Source organism: Schistocerca nitens, chromosome 1, assembly GCF_023898315.1.
Source record: "Schistocerca nitens isolate TAMUIC-IGC-003100 chromosome 1, iqSchNite1.1, whole genome shotgun sequence".
Classification (NCBI taxonomy): domain Eukaryota; kingdom Metazoa; phylum Arthropoda; class Insecta; order Orthoptera; family Acrididae; genus Schistocerca; species Schistocerca nitens.
The window spans coordinates 1,252,899,863-1,252,915,416 of record NC_064614.1 but is presented as its reverse complement, the minus strand read 5'-3'; positions in this window follow the sequence as shown (position 1 = coordinate 1,252,915,416).

Here is a 15,554-nt window from a genome sequence, read left to right as displayed (position 1 = left end):
GCATTGCTAGTATTCACATTACAAAGAATAAACGTTACATGGTGAGCATACCATATTCAGTGAGAATTAATTACAAATAAATTGAGAAAATGTGGTGGCCAGTTGTATGAATGTTACTTATATGGTACTGTGTAAATACAGTGCCATAAATAGGCAACAACATATACATGAGAAACATAAATAATGGGACACTAGTAATTATATTAATGTAGTATGGCACACCACTTGTATTTTTAAATAAATTTCACAGTTGCAGTAATGTGAGACTGAGGAGGCAGCCATATTATGTTTTTGTTTGGATCATAAATTGCATGTGGTTGTTAAGAGTAGTAGTGTTCATTTATGTTTTAAACGGGATAATAGGTGAGTGAAATTTTGTAGAAAGGCTGCATTGGATAGCTCTGTCTGTTCATTGAGAATATAGTGTGATTTCCTTCTATTTTTGTATATTTATACCTCTTCAAGTAGATTCATGAGTCTACCTTTTTCAGCATGACGCAATTTTTAAATGTGGTCTTCAATGTTTGTTACTCCATGTTTACCGATTACTAACCTGTCACTTCGAAACTGGTTACTGCGCTATTCATTTAAATAAATTGCAGTATTAATAGTGGTTGGTTGCCGTCTTTTTCTTTGTAAGGATCCACCTGCATTAATTGTACACAGCCACGGTCTCACCATGTCAGTTTTAGAGATAATAGCGTTACCTCCATCTTCTGAAAAAATATACCATCCTTGGTGTATGGTTTAATGAAACCCACAACCAATTCCTTACGAACCTTCACAAAACACATCACTACACGCTCGTCGATCCTTGGGATCTTACCTGTCATGTTATTTTGTCGATTTATTGTTTTTCACGTCATACATACGCACCTCCAAATTTACTGTGGTATTCCTAAATTTATCTGGGAGGACACTGACCAGTGGAATATGTTATATTGACATATAAACAAGAAAAACTTGTCATACAAAACTTTGAAACACATTTGTTATTCTTATCATAAGAAATTTCCTATGAAACTCGCATCCGCCTCCTTTACATAGTGTATATGATGTTCTACGATATTGTAATCTCCTTCCCTTTTGGTGTGAAAGGATGAATGAATGTATCTATAGTTGCATGCTCGGTGGTAACAGAAAAGTTCCGTCTGCTACAGAACAGTAGGACCAACGTCTGAGTAGGTAGGTACTATTTCTAAGGCAAAGATGTTTGTCTCCTTGGTGTGGTTACGTCCGTCCCTTTACAGGTTGGTGAAACAACTTTCTATTGTAACTGTGGAATAGTCCTCCGACAGGGCCCACGCTAATCAGTCTGCGGGCAGTTTCTCAGGTGTTAACATCGTCGGGTAAACGAGTGTCTGGCGAGTCCGAAGGATAATGAAATTCTTAAGATTTCAGCCTAACTGAAATATTAGTTTTTTTACAGATTTATATCGAAAGTGTTTTTTACGTTAATTTAAATCGGGATGCAGTGAGATTTCAGTGTTGGTTTCGGCGTTTACTGCGGTTTTTGCTTTGTTTCCAGTACAATAAGGGAAAGTGGAAGGACGTTATGTCATGAGGCTTAATTCTGATTAAAATCATCGCTCTTTAGTGTGACTGTGCGGATAATTGTTTCTCTCGTTGAAATTCTTCAAACTAAAAGCTTTTCGTTGCGTTCAACCCACGTGGTGTGTGCTTCGTAGTAACAGTACCACATGCTCGTAAAAATTAACGAGCCCTCAGGTCAACATTATGCCGCTATTAACGCAGTTCGGAAGTTTCTATTGTTAATAATGTTTGGATTTGATTTCTCCATTAAATTGTTGTGGAATTACATATTTTCTGTAAATGTAGTTCAGCACGTGGAACATGAGGTGCAGTAACAAAACTGGCCCTCAGCTACTTCTTATTGCATAATATATGGCGTATCCAGAAGTAATTAATCTCTATCGCGAGCACTTTCCCTACTTCACTCTTTCTAGAAATACTTTTATAGAGCATTTTCGGAAGATTATGGTTGTGTTGATCTACGTGTCTTTTGTGTCAACCTCCAATGCCAGTGTGTGGTTGTCTATTGGGAACACGACTATGCTAGGAGCGTATATTCCTTGCCTAAATAGAACAGAACGGATTGGTGATGGTTCAGTTCTTTTTGTGTACCCCTGAACCATTTTCGTGTGCTTGTTCGAATGAGGTATTCCATCCTGTTGCACATTCTTTGTTTCCTATTCTTAGAAAATAAAGTTTTCGGTTAACTGAATCCTCCTCTGGGTAACATTTTCCTTCATTAATTTACAATAGTAAATAAGGCAACAGTTTTAAGCCACTTAGCCTGTGTTATCCGTCTATTGAACAGTGATGAATTTTAAAATAAATATGAAAGTTTAAACTTTCTTTATTTTCCTTAAATATACTTTTCCCCCATCATCCGTTTCCTCAAATTAATAATAAAATGATAAAAGTTAGCTTATAGTCTGGGTGACTATTTCATATATTTAAAACTGTATAACTGTAATAAAAATTTATATATCAGTCACCCACGCATACTTTCCACCGTAAGTTCGGAAGGTTTTAAGAACACGAGGCTCATTATAAGGGTTATACCTAATGTGCAACTCACTGGGTGGATAATTACCCTTTGCCAGAAATGTGCCCTTAGATGCTGCATACCGTATAAATTCCAACTGAATCTCGTAGGTAAAAACGGTTGACTTGGCGATAATAGTTTCCATCATTCGACAGTTCTGAAGTAGCAGTGAGGAAGGCGTACACTTCACAAATTATTGATTATATAGGTTGAAGGAAAGGAAAAAAGTCGATGGACCTGTGGGTATAATAGTTAAAACAGGTGCTTTACCCACTGCTGCAGAAAAGCAGCTTGAGATAACGTTTCATTTCGTCCATTACATAGGCTAGTTACAGAAAATAACTCGTCACCTATAACTTGTACGTCGTTGTGTCTGATAAAAATTACCTCCGTTGGATTTCCTCTAAACAATTCCCGAGCACTATATATGTGCATGATGTAGCCGATTGTAGTTCGTTCAGTTACTAGTTGTTCGTCGATCATTTTCAACAACTTCAGCTACCCTACCCGGTTTTTCCACTAGTCTCCAATTGGGAATAATACAGTCATAGATCTTATTTTGACCTCGGCTGGAATTTTTCTGGTTTTGCAAAAAACCGTTGCCAGTTTCTTCGTGGACTCGTCAAAGTATCTGACGTATCATTCTTTCAATAACCAGGGATAAACTGTTACTAGTAACTGTTATAACATCTGTTAAAACATCCCCTCGATACAGGGTGACCCATATGTAACTATGACATTTCTCATAAACTCTCTGTAAGAGTTGCCTCGGTCTATGATGTCAGATGCTGAAAGGACATCGAGCACCCTAGATGTATCACCTCAAATTTTACTTTGTGTGTTTCTCTACGATCTACACATAAAACCCGAAAGCTGTTCTTAAACGCTACATGATGTGGTCATGCCTTGTCAGCTACCTAGACTTCTTTTGTTGTTGTTGTAGTGGGGAGCCCCTCCACGCCCACACCGCCATGATGGCCAACACACACAGTCTACTGCCACCTCTGCATATTGTCGCAAGGTATGCGTAATGTACTGTTTGCGTCCGTCTGGTTATGAACAGCCATTAATACCAGCTCATCTGGAGATAGATTGAGTCTTAAGTTGAACAAAGGGTAGTGGTTTGAAGGGCAGAGGGGAAAAAGTAACAAGGCAAGAGGCCAGGGAAAATCTTCTGCGAATTTGGATCGGGTTTTAAGAGCAGTAGCGGTTTTATTGCTGCCTGAGGCATGTCATGGAAGAGTAGTTTGTTAGCAGTGAGTATGATGCAAGTGGATACATTTGACGTTCAGCGGTGGCATTACTCGGCCGCTGCAGCTGGGTGCCGGTGTTGGCTTGTCGGTCAGTGTCACGATACCTGTAAGAGTTAGGTTTATCATCGTTTAGTGTCAGATCATACATCGAATTCACAGTGTAGGGTAGTGCCAGCGGTTTGTTTGTTGATTAGTGTGCTAGCTTGTCGGCTTCTCTGCGGTAGCCTGTTGGTCATCTTTAATAGCAGCTGCCGCATCCAGTCAATGTTACTGATTTGCAGGGTCTTCCCGGTGTTGTCGCTTGTTGGTGTACGTTAGCTCGCCGTAGGTGGTATGTCATAGCTACTGGTGTGTCTTGGCTCTTATGCTTCCACCTATGTTTGTGATCATAGTTTCCCAGAGTAAGGATGAAAATATTTTTCGAATGTCTCGAGGTCCTGTATAGTCGTGTGCTGAGGTTTTCTCAGTCTTTCCTTGCTGGTATGAAGGCGATGTTCATTGTTAAGATCGACGGTGAGGATGTAGCGTGGAGCGTTATGCGTACCACTTTGTTCTATGTGATTTGCAGGCGTCACAGGTGTGTAGGAACTGCGTATCCCCAGACACTAGCAGCGTACGTCATCATAGGGGACCTCGACAACCTGCTATTCAGTGTACATTCCCTGTTGACTATTATGTAGAGTTGTTTGAACCTCTCGTGTGGTCTGTTGGCAACGTATTCTGTGGGGTCCATGCCCCCAAGTAAGTTCCTAATCCAGCCAGACACAAAGGTGTCTGACTTAACATCGGAAATGTATTGGGTGTTCAAATGGTTCAAATGGCTCTGAGCACTATGGGACTCAACTACTGAGGTCATAAGTCCCCTAGAACTTCGAACTACTTAAACCTAACTAACCTAAGGACAACACACACATCCATGCCCGAGGCAGGATTCGAACCTGCGACCGTAGTGGTCGCGCGGTTCCAGACTGTACCGCCAGAACCGCTCGGCCACCAGAGGCCGGCTGTATTGGGTGTGCATGTAGTTTTACTTACCTACAGCGTTGATGTTTGCACAGGAACTTCGATCTGCTTGTGCACAGAACTGCTTCGAACTTGACGACGTTGCTTCCATAAGCAACCGTTTCTACCAAGGCTCGGCAATTCTGAGTGCTGTGTATTTGTGAATTTGTTTGTTGGATACAAGTCTTGAGGAAGGATGACTGTGTCATCCACGTAGATCTATAACGTACTGTTTTGTGTTACTGGGAAGTCATTAATGTAAAGGATGAACAAGGTGGAACCCAGGCTGCTCCTTTGGGGCGCTCCATCTTTGTTACCGTGTTGTCGATTGTTTCCGATGCATGCCAGTGCTAAACATCTGTTCGTGAGATGTGTGTATGAGACGTAAGAGTCAGTAGGGGAAACAAGTACCGCTTAGTTTCCGTGTAAGGTCGTTGTTCCAGAGAGCGTCGAAGATCTTTCGATGTCCAGTGTGACTCATAATTACATATATAATCTCAAATTTCTCCCTCATATCACACAATTGTCGTCTGATGTAGTACAAACTGAAAAAATAAATTCCTTTTAAAGCACAGTTTCGTATATAATTTACATTCAAAACCTTACACCTGTGTCACACAACTAATCATACATCGAGAATACTTTACACAAGTTTATAGGAAGAAATGCTTCCGATAATTATTACAGTATTCAGAATAACTGAAAGAGAGCACAATAACACGAGACATAAACGAATAAGAGTTAAGCGACTAAGCAAATAAGAGAATAGGCAGAAATAAGATGCCAACAAAATGAGCATGGCCGAACTCCGCCGGCGACACCTCGCGGCACGTACGCAACACGCGCGCCTGCGATCGCAATGCACTCTCAGTGCTCGTGGCGGCGTCTAGCGGCCCGTACGCAAGTCGTGCGATTGCTGTCGCAGGTCGACCCTTAATCTACGATCTTACACCAGGAACACGGCCGCTGCGGCCTTCTTAGTATTCTAACCGTGCTTTGTGTTGGACTAAGAGTAGTAGTTCAGTTGTCATTCGTAAAGCCGAATTGTTTAAGTCTTGGGTCGTCATTGGCGATGCAGTGGCTAGTGTAGCGTTTTAGTATTGCCTTCTCTAAGCGAGCACAGCAGACCGATGGGTCGGTAATTTTGTGGGAGGGAGTGGTCTTTCCCTGACTTCCTAAACATCAGCAACTAGGCCGCCTTACAAGAGAGGGAATTTTGCAAAAACAATGTCTGATGGGATAACAGCAATCAGCGATTTTATAATGTTACTTATAATCCGCCTTGATTGCTATTTTTTTATTTATATGACCGGTTTCGGTTCATTCAGAACCATATTCAGATCTGTAACAACAATGATACTAATTCACTATTTCACGGAAGCAAATCTTATTCATCCTATCTAATCAACATCAAATGTACCAGAACGTACCTGATATTTCAGTTACAGGAGTAACCCGTACAAATCCAGCAACTTTCACATGCTGCGTCACATAAAATTGATTGGCACAGTGCACGTCATTTATATTAATTATAACACTATTACCGACAGGTGGCGTCTGGTACATTTGTTACATTCCATTTGCACATACTGTATTCAGTAGATTTTTTGATTAAAAAATACCTAGTTAAAATACGTAGATGTCAAGGTTAAAATCTGTACTTAGAAAAATTGAGAAACAGTAAAATCATCATTTTTATACGATCTAAAAAACATAGGGCTGGTGTGAACTTGTTTTCCTCTACAGTCTGCTTCCGTGGTTCCCGCCATTTGGGTGTTGTGCCGCGGTCCGCTCAGTCGTCTGATGTCCATCGCCGCGGGCAAGAGGGCCGCACAGGAGGGCCCCGTCAACGACGCCAGGCGCTGCCCGCGTCTTCCGGCTGCTTCACCGCGCACCCTCTCTCATCCCCCGGCCTGGAAGTCCACACGCAACAGTTCTCATCTTAGTAAGTCGTCATAAATGCTAAAATAGGCGTTATGATTGAATTAGCTTTGCTCGTTGAGGATTAAATCCGCATCTTTATTTTTGTGGGTGTATATTTCAATTTCTTCCAAATAGTTAAGAAACCGTCCCTTATGAGCTCTATGCAGGCTGTCTAAATTGTGTTCAATCTTCGTGACTGAGTGCTTTGACGCAGCCATATGTGCCCCAAAAGCTGATTTGTTTTGAGAGTCGGTGTGCTCCCTGAATCAGGTTTCAAAGTTCCTACCAGTCTGCCCTATATATTGTTTATAGCAGTCATTACATTTGATCTTATATACACCTGAATCCTGAAATTTATTCCTATTACATATTCTGTGCCGGAGTTTCAATTTTAACGTTATTTGTTCGGAACCCTATTTTAACGCCGGGTTTCCGAAAGCATCTTTAAATTTTATCTGCAATTCCTCCATTCTCTAAGTGAGAGCCACAAATTTTTTTTTTTGTTTTGTGGTTCCTCTTAACTGCGACTTGACTTCGTTGTGTTTGTTTCATTTGCCTCTTCTTTATCTTTCTATAATAAAGAAAGACGGGAAGCATGAATTTAGCATATTCAGAAAACCTAAGTGTACAGATTTGGTTATCAATGAGCGCTCTTGTCACCCACAGCGATACAAATGGGTATATTTTACTTCGATGGTATACAGGCTACTAAGATTGCCACTAAGCCAAAAGGAAGTACAAAAGGAGTTAAATATTTTAAAACAAGTGGCTGTAGCGAACGGATGTACGTGTAAGCAGGTGATGAATATTTATAGGAAGATAAAGAAGAGGCAAATGGAACAAATAGAAGGAAGTCAAGTCGCAGTTAAGAGGAACAACAAGAAAAAATATGTGGCTCTCACTTACAAGGGAACCTCCCCATCGCACCCCCCTCAGATTTAGTTATAAGTTGGCACAGGGATAGGCCTTGAAAAACTTAACACAGATCAATCGAGAAAACAGGAAGAAGTTGTGTGGAACTATGAAAAAAATAAGCAAAATATACAAACTGAGTAGGCCATGCGCAAGGTATGCAACATCTAGGTGAGTATCAGCTTGCGAGCGCCATGGTCCCGTGGTTAGCGTGAGCAACTGCGGAACGAGAGGTCTTTGGTTCAAATCTTCTCACGAGTAAAAAGTTTAATTTTTTATTTTCAGACAATTATTAAATTTCAGGCACTCACACATAATCAACTTCGCTCTCCAAAATTCCAGGACATGTTTAGATTTGCTTGGACATATGCAGGATTTGACGGTCTACACACGGAAACATTTGAAAACGTAAAAAACATATGTTTTGGCAGAGCACAGGGAAAACTGTGCGACTGTGAAACTGTTGCATTCATTTGTTGCAGTTTATGTGACAAACTCTTATGTTTTCATCACTTTTTTGGATGTGATTATCACATCCACAAGAAAACCTAAATCGGGCAAGGTAGAAGAATCTTTTTACCCATTCGACAAGTGTGCAAGTTAGGTGGGTCGACAACATATTCCTGTCATGTGACGCACATGCCGTCACCAGTGTCGTATAGAATATATCAGACGTGTTTTCCTGTGGAGGAATCGGTTGACCTATGACCGTGCGATCAAATGTTTTCGGTTCCTATTGGAGAGGCACGTCCTTCCGTCTACTAATCGCACGGTTTTGCGGTGCTTAACTTATTTCTCTTATTTTAACTTATTTCAGTGAACAGAGACGTCAATGAATGAACGGACAGATCGTAACTTTGCGAAAATAAAGAAAGTAAAATTTTCACCCGAGGGTGGATTCGAACAGCTGAGATTGTCCTTGATGTTGGCTATCTTACACATGGACTACTCATTTTGTATATTTTGCTTATTTTTCATAGTTTCACACAACTTCTTCCTGTTTTCTCGATTGATCTGTGTTCAGGTTTTCAAGGCCTATCCACTGCGTCAATTTATAACTAAATCTGAGGGGGCTGCGATGGGGAGGTTCCCTTGTTAGAATGGAAGAATTACAGATAAAATTTAAAGATACTATCGTAAGTCCGGCGTTAAAATAGGGTTCCGAACAAATATCGTTAAAATTGAAGCTCCGGCACAGAATATATAAAAGTAGGAATAAATTTCAGGATTCAGGTGTATGTAAGATCAAATGTAATTACTGCTGTAAACAATATATACTCAGCTTTAGGGGCGCATATGGCTGCGTCAAGGCACTCAGTCACGAACATTGAACACAATTTAGACAGCCTGCATAGAGCTCATAAGGGACGGTTTCTCAACATTTTGGAAGAAATTGAAATATACACCCACAAAAATAAAGATGCGGATTTAATCCTCAACGAGCAAAGCGAATTCAATCATAACGCCTATTTTAGCATTTATGACGACTTACTAAGATGACAACTGTTGCGTGTGGAGATCCAGGCCGAGGGATGAGAGAGGGTGCGCGTTGGAGAAGCCGGAAGACGCGGGCAGCGCCTGGCGTCGTTGACGGGGCCGTCCTGTGTGGCCCTCTTGCCAGCGGCGGTGGACATCAGACGACTGAGCGGACCGCGGCACAACACCGAAATGGCGGGAACCACGGAAGCAGACCGTAGATGAAAAAAAGTCCACACCAGCACCATGGATATATAAATCGCCCTATGGTTTTTAGATCGTATAAAAATGATGATTTTACCGTTTCTTAATTTTTATAAGTACAGATTTTAACCTTGACATCTACGTATTTTAATTAGGTATTTTTTTAATCAAAAAATCTACTGAATACAGTGTGTGCAAATGGAATGTAACAAATGCACCAGACGCCAACTGTCGGTAATGGTGTTATAATTAATATAAATGACGTGTACTGTGCCAAACAATTTTATGTGACGCAGCATGTGAATGTTGCTGAATTTGTACGGGTTACTCCTGAAACTGAAATATCAGGTACGTTCTGGTACATTTGATGTTGATTAGATAGGATGAATAAGATTTGCTTCCGTGAAATAGTGAATTAGTATCATTATTGTTACAGTTCTGAAGATGGTTCGGAATGAATCGAAACCGGTCATATAAATAAAACAATTTGCAATCAAGGCGGATTATAAGTAACATTATAAAATCACTGATTGCTGTTATCCCATCAGACATTGTTTTTGCAAACTTCCCTCTCTTGGAAGGCGGCCTAGTTGGTGATTTTCAGGAAGTCATGGAAAGACCACTCCCTCCCACAAAATTACCGACCCGTCAGTCTGCTGTGCTCGCTCAGAGAAGGCAGTACTAAAACGCTACACTAGGCACTGCATCGCCAATGACGACCCAAGACATAAACAATTCGGCTTTACGAATGACAACTGAACTACTACTCTTAGTCCAACACAAAGCACGGCTAGAATACTAAGAAGTCCGCAGCGGCCGTGTTCCTGGTGTAAGATCGTAGATTAAGGGTCGACCTGCGACAGCAATCGCACGACTTGCATACGGGCCGCTAGACGCCGCCGCGAGCGCTGAGAGTGCATTGCGATCGCAGGCGCGCGTGTTGCGTACGTGCCGCGAGGTGTCGCCGACGGAGTTCGGCCATGCTCATTTTGTTGGCATCTTATTTCTGCCTATTCTCTTATTTGCTTAGTCGCTTAGCTCTTATTCGTTTATGTTTCGTTTTGTTGTGCTCTCTTTCAGCCATTCTGATCGTTTTGATTTACTCCCAATTGAGAAGTGCTCATTTTGGCATTTAACATTTGCATATTTCTCAACATTAGAGAGGTAAGTGTTAATATGTTAAGGTGGCATTTGTTATGTGTGGAATTCATTCTGCAACTCTGTCTGTGTACTCAATGACGACACTGTTTTGAATGAGATCGGGCCCGGAGGCTTTCCATGTCGTAGTTGGCAGAAGAGCCAACACCGTGTTTCTAGAGGAAGCCGAAATGCACGCGTTTTAGCTCCCATATGACCTTTCACAAATTTCCAACCTTTTTTCATTTACAGTTCCCGAATTAAGACGCAAATTACTTTTCTAACAAAATTATATGGCTTTTTCTTTACATTTGGAAAATTTTTCTAAGAGTACTTCAACAACACTACATTCATGGTCCTTGATCAAATAGTACCAAGGTAACAGCAAAGCCTCCATCCCACCGAAGAAACTAGACAACTACGTGGTCGTCACCTTGGACCAAGGACTGAGAAAATTACAGTGATATCCAGACTTTCAGCTGCTTTCAGGCGTCGATAAATATCAACGGGGCCGTTGAAAATGTGTGTCCCGATCGGGGCTAGAACCTGGGATGGCCTGCTCACATGGTAGACGCTCATTCCATATTACACTCCTGGAAATTGAAATAAGAACACCGTGAATTCATTCTCCCGGGAAGGGGAAACTTTATTGACACATTCCTGGGGTCAGATACATCACATGATCACACTGACAGAACCACAGGCACATAGACACAGGCAACAGAGCATGCACAATGTCGGCACTAGTACAGTGTATATCCACCTTTCGCAGCAATTCAGGCTGCTATTCTCCCATGGAGACGATCGTAGAGATGCTGGATGTAGTCCTGTGGAACGGCTTGCCATGCCATTTCCACCTGGCGCCTCAGTTGGACCAGCGTTCGTGCTGGACGTGCAGACCGCGTGAGACGACGCTTCATCCAGTCCCAAACATGCTCAATGGGGGAGAGATCCGGAGATCTTGCTGGCCAGGGTAGTTGACTTACACCTTCTAGAGCACGTTGGGTGGCACGGGATACATGCGGACGTGCATTGTCCCGGTGGAACAGCAAGTTCCCTTGCCGGTCTAGGAATGGTAGAACGATGGGTTCGATGACGGTTTGGATGTACCGTGCACTATTCAGTGTCCCCTCGACGATCACCAGTGGTGTACGGCCAGTGTAGGAGATCGCTCCCCACACCATGATGCCGGGTGTTGGCCCTGTGTGCCTCAGTCGTATGCAGTCCTGATTGTGGCGCTTACCTGCACGGCGCCAAACACGCATACGACCATCATTGGCACCAAGGCAGAAGCGACTCTCATCGCTGAAGACGACACGTCTCCATTCGTCCCTCCATTCGCGCCTGTCGCGACACCACTGGAGGCGGGCTGCACGATGTTGGGGCGTGAGCGGAAGACGGCCTAACGGTGTGCGGGACCGTAGCCCAGCTTCATGGAGACGGTTGCGAATGGTCCTCGCCGATACCCCAGGAGCAACAGTGTCCCTAATTTGCTGGGAAGTGGCGGTGCGGTCCCCTACGGCACTGCGTAGGATCCTACGGTCTTGGCGTGCATCCGTGCGTCGCTGCGGTCCGGTCCCAGGTCGACGGGCACGTGCACCTTCCGCCGACCACTGGCGACAACATCGATGTACTGTGGAGACCTCACGCCCCACGTGTTGAGCAATTCGGCGGTACGTCCACCCGGCCTCCCGCATGCCCACTATACGCCCTCGCTCAATGTCCGTCAGCTGCACATACGGTTCACGTCCACGCTGTCGCGGCATGCTACCAGTGTTAAAGACTGCGATGGAGCTCCGTATGCCACGGCAAACTGGCTGACACTGACGACGGCGGTGCACAAATGCTGCGCAGCTAGCGCCATTCGACGGCCAACACCGCGGTTCCTGGTGTGTCCGCTGTGCCGTGCGTGTGATCATTGCTTGTACAGCCCTCTCGCAGTGTCCGGAGCAAGTATGGTGGGTCTGACACACCGGTGTCAATGTGTTCTTTTTTCCATTTCCAGGAGTGTATTTTGACTATCAAATTGACTTGATCTGACTAGGGTTGTCTGATTTTCATAAATACATCATTTAATATCAGCTGCAAGAAGAAAATAAAAAAAATTAAAGCACAAACAATTATTAAATTCTGAACACGAAGTCTAAGATATTATCTCACCCTTCTTGTCAATTTTTTTATATACATGTGGAGGAGAAAAAGTGACAACAGAGCGACAAGGGAGGGGACTCAAGCACAACGAAGAGACAGGGATCACAGGGGAAATTAACACCCTGACGGTTAAACACAAGAAAAAGCATATTCACAAATGCGTTCGGTATCGTGGCAACCCGCTGCCATTTCCAATGCGCAGTTGTCAGATAATGGTGAAAAACAGGGAGATCTGGGTCACTCACGCCTTCAACGACACAGTGAACAAAGTTTTCGCCTGAGGAAAAAAGGACATGTTCGGATGTAGGAAAAATGTCGTCTGGAAAGGCGATTCCAGGCCTTCGAGTAAGGAAAGCTAATCGACTGTGGACCCAGAGCCAATGATGCCGTCTGCAAGCAACAAGCCTGTGAAGTAAGGTTTCCGTTTGACGACATGCGCCACACTGATCAGTCGGACGAAGGCCAATACGGAAAAGACGATCACCAGTAGATATCAGACGATGAATAACCTTATACCACATTGAATCAATCTCCATCGGCAGTATAGGAAGACTAAGGGAAGGCCAGATCGTTTTCCAAGACGTTGACGGCGAAGCAAGTTCAACAGAAGAAAGGGTACATGGTGCACCCCAAGGTGTTGGAAACATTATGGTAGTAGTATGTCTCATAAGAAGTATATCAGCACCTAGGATACCGATAACTACAAAGTGTTCACGAATGTGCCGCAATTTAGGATTAATGCGTCCAACATCGAGGGGTAAGACTGACCGGTCGGAGTCGGGAAAGCAAACGAGAGGTAACTGAATGCGGAGCCCGAGTGCAGGTTAACACATTGCTGTGGGCAAATAAGATGGATGTCTTCACTTTGATATCGGAAAGACCCAATCCTCCAAGCTTTCGAGGGCTGACCACTACTTCATACCCGACACGAAAGATATGACGGCGCCACAGGAATCGACCAGACAGCTGTTTCCGTCTACGGGCCATCATCGCGGGAAGACCTGCCCAACGTAATATACTTTACTGAAGTAACTTGAGAAGGAGGCTATGGGAACGACGTTCATGTTCAAGGATAGCCCCGTGAACACGACTCGTAACCTCACGCCAATTTAGTGTCGCCATTTCGATCGTACTGCGATCCACTAAGGTCACTTAGGTCTTATGGCAGTAGACGACCGTCACACAAGGAATGACGACATGTTCGAAGCCTCTCAACGGTAGGAACGTGCGTTTACGATCATTAATGCGAGCACCAGCAAGACTACAAAATTAATGGTTCAAATGGTTCAAATGGCTCTGAGCACTATGGGACTCAACTGCGGAGGTCATTAGTCCCCTAGAACCTGGAACTAGTTAAACCTAACTAACCTAAGGACAACACAAACATCCATGCCCGAGGCAGGATTTGAACCTGCGACCGTAGCGGTCTCGCGGTTCCAGACTGCAGCGCCTTTAACCGCACGGCCACTTCGGCCGGCACAAAATTAATCCAAGATATCTTTAAGCCTTGGTATGTCCGTATGAACGGACCGAAAAAAGTTCCCCCAGTATAGTCTAGCCTCGCAATTGCGTGGTGAGGCGGTGAAGTAAGGGCTCTAGGAACAAGACAGAGTGACATGGATAAGAGGCTTCGCTGGGGTAAACCCGTCGGATTGATCTCCAGAAGGGGAGGGAGGGGTGTATGTTCACAATGACACTGATACCGGTAAATTTGGTTCAGCCCTTTAATTACTTATAAGACTAACAAGGGCAACATGTGCAGAACGAACTTTTCTTAGTCATTAGTTTTTCCATTGGCTTGCACCTGTCCTTCATACTTCCCTGGCGAGTAATAAGATTCATATCTACGCTATTTCTAAACTCAGTTTCTTCTACAAATTATTTTACGTATTTTGCGCTCTGCTGTTTTTCCCCTGTACTATTCCTTCTAGGGTCAAGTTATTTGTAGAAGACGTAATAGATGTTCCACTAACCCGTGCTTACTCTTTTGTAATGTCTGTTTTCACCCACTGTAATTTTAAAACGGTAGTCAGTAAGGGGAGATCATGTAGGGTGACATGATTAACAATTTATTTCACTCTTCAAAAGAAATTAGAAAATTAGAAAGTTTTAAAGAATGGTTTTTGGTGTACCTACGCCACAAATAAGCAGATTTAACGTATAACAGAAGTGACATCGTAGAGTATTACGTGGAAGATACCAGTAGCCTACATTTTCTCGAATGCTGGTTTGTCAAATAACACGTGGGTTTTTCTTTTGTTTTTTGCCGTAATCTCACGACAACCATTAAAATTTCCAGTGTCTGAGCTAATGATATTTATATTAGTTTTCTGAAGCTGTTGGTAACAGAAAATTTAAGTAGCATACCCATGACGTTGTTGTTATATCTGAAAAATAAACGCACGGAACAACTCTTAAGATTAATTTCTTGTAACATGGGTCTGCAGCTTCCACCAATGAAGTCGTTTTGTTGCTACTGTTAGTATGTTGTTTTACTTTTTCATTTTAAAATATTTTTGATTGATAAATTTACAAGAATGTGTTTGCAATTACAGAAAAAGTTTAGAAAAGTTGTGAACCCGAGGGAGAAAATAAATAACTTGCTTCGATGAGGCTATATCTGGTAATTCTACAGGCATTTGCTTAGAGTTCAGTGTCAAAGTACGCGGAAATTACCGCCCACGGTAATTGCGATGCTGCTTTCACCATTAAAGGGCTTGCAGAATATGAGCGAAGCCTTTCATCTCTTATCACAGCTTTTCGCGAATATAGACGGCAGTTTTTGTAACACTACAACTAGCAGCGCTGTGACGTCAGTAAGCTGCGACGGACGTCATAAAATAATATAGATAAATCTCGCTAGTCAGCAACTTCAATATTCAGCAACACTTCCAGTCTTTGAGCTACCTTTCATGACTGAAAAT